Raw genomic sequence first — 2,500 nt, 5'->3', positions numbered from 1 at the left:
CTTATCAATGAGACACCTGTGCCTGCTTGGATTTACATATCCTCTCTATGTTGGGAGGGACAGCTGACAGACACACTCTCATTTCCTCTTCAACAGAGAGCAAGTTACATCTTTTCTTAGTTTTTATATTTGTTAGTGCTGAAAATCCCAGTTCACACAAATATGAGGTCGAAAACTGCAAGAGTATTTTCTGGGCCTTTTTTGAAATATGTGGGTATTGTTTTTCCATTTCAATCCAAAAGCTTTCTAATGACATTTCCATATATTGCAGTCTTAATGTGCGGTCATTTCGGATATCAATTAGTTCCTCTTCTTCATGAGTGCTAAGTTGAGGCTTGTGTAAGGGATCGAGCACGAATGGATTTCTCAGCCAATCATAACTTTCAGTAGATATATTTGGGAAGTATTTTTCAATGCTCCTTTCTAGGCTTGTAAGGTGGTCTGTAATGAGTGGAACAATGTCTGTGTTGTTTGCTGCAGCAGTCTTTTGAAACATGTCAATATTACCTTCACTTGACCTGTCTTTCCAAACCTTGAGTTTTTCTTTCATTGACTGCATTTTATCAGTGCATGTTAACATATTTTCATTTCTCCCTTGCATACTTACATTCACCTTGTTCAAATGCTCAAATATATCTGCCAAATAACATAATTTTGCATTCCAAATTTCGTCAGCCAGTAATTCGCAGAATTCTGTTTTCTCTTCAAGAGCAAAGAAAAGAAGAATTTCCTCTCTTAGTTCATGCACACGGGATAACACTCTGCCTCTTGACAACCACCGAACTTCCGTGTGGAGGAGAAGACCTTCGTGGGCAGATCCCATTTCTTCACAAAGACTGGAAAATAATCTTGACTGCTTTGGTCTACTTTTAATAAAGTTCACCATTTTCACGACATTATCAAGAACAAATTTTAAATCTTGTCCAAGTGTTTTAGCAACAAGAGCTTCACGGTGCAAGAAACAATGTGTGGTAATCAGAAATGGATTTTCCTTCTTCACTAAAGACACAAAACCTTTTACTGACCCCACCATTGATGGACAACCATCTGTGCAAATTCCTACACATAATTTCCATGTTAAGTCCATTTCTACCAAATATTCTGTCACTGTAGAAAATATTTCCTGTCCTGTTGTTTGACTTAGTTCTTTGCAGCACAAGAATTGCTCGGTTATTTTCTTATCATCAATGAAACGGATGAACACAAGTAACTGAGGTTTCCCTCCAATATCTGTTGATTCGTCCGCTTGTAAGGCAAACATTTTATCTTTCACCAGTTCACACACACTTTTCTCAATGTCAGATGACATATCCTTGATTCGTCTGCCAATCGTATCGTTTGAGAGAAGAATTTTTTTCACTTCTTTTTCAGCCTCATCCCCAAACAAAGTTTTCACTACAGAACAGCAAGCTGGAAGAAAATAGGATTCTGCAATTGAATGGGGTTTCATTTGTTTTACTGTTTGTTCTGCTACTAAATAGCTTGCTTTCTGTGCCTTTTCTGCTACCTTCACTTTTTTCTCAAACCCAAGACTTTGTTGTTTGTTTTCTTTCAAGAGTCTCTTAAAGTAATCTATAGGTTTCTGTGTCAGGTGACGATGCTTAGTTGATAAATGTCTCTTCATTTTCTGTGGAGTCATAGATTCATTTGATAACTCCAAGCCACAAACAACACATTTTGGTTTAGGGCCATTTTCGCTATCACAGCAAGTGAATCCAAGTCCAAGGTAACTGTCGTTATACATGCGAAATGACTTGCTGCGGCTACTTTTGCTGGTACCTTGTCATTGTTTTAACTGATCTCAAGCCCGTCATATCACTTTTTCTGCTCGGACCCGCACAGCTGTACTCACTTTCAACTCTCACTTCATTTTCTTCACTTTCCACGATATGGCCAGGACGAGACGTCTCACTTTCACCAGGTTTTACTGTTACGTCACCATCAGTGCCTTCGACACATGTACGCTTTGACTTAATAATGTCCTCTGCAACTTCTTTTTCTTCAGCACATTTACGCTTTTTTATGAGGTATTTCTCCATTTTTAAGCCTCGTTGAGCAACGAATGCAGTACGGCACTACGCGTTACGGGGAGTCAACTGTAGCACTGAGACCCCTTGGTCCTGGCCCTGGAGCTGCCTACCCAATGTTCTCGTTATATGTTGCCATATTAATTGTTACTAAAGGTTCACGCAAATCACATCATATATTCCATCTTGTATACAACCAACTGGTATGCATATGCTCAGTTTGTACACACATCTAAAATTTTTCACATGAACGTGTAAATAAGTAAAATAAGACAAGTGATATGGCAACTCAGGAATGCCAGCTGACTGCAGCTCTGATGGACGGGTACAGGACGTGTCCGAGTACTCGCGGCGCACCTATGTGATCCCCGCGGCGCACAGGTTGAGAAACACTGTTCTAGTTGAAGTGGCAAGAGTTTTCAAGGCTGTTTTTATGGTTCTAGTGGCAGATTAACAAGATTTCTACATTCCAA

At 39.5% G+C, this 2,500-nt stretch overlaps 1 protein-coding gene across 1 annotated transcript in view; it reads right to left on the bottom strand.

Moving 5' to 3' along the window:
* LOC135098353 (ankyrin repeat domain-containing protein 23-like) overlaps positions 1-2,500 on the bottom strand; it is an 8,061-nt gene that overhangs the window by 2,829 nt on the left and 2,732 nt on the right. The window lies entirely within an intron of this gene.

This window comes from Scylla paramamosain, unplaced genomic scaffold (assembly GCF_035594125.1).
Source record: "Scylla paramamosain isolate STU-SP2022 unplaced genomic scaffold, ASM3559412v1 Contig57, whole genome shotgun sequence".
NCBI lineage: Eukaryota > Metazoa > Arthropoda > Malacostraca > Decapoda > Portunidae > Scylla > Scylla paramamosain.
Note: the sequence above shows the minus strand (reverse complement) of the source record. Positions and strands in the feature narration are given on the sequence as shown.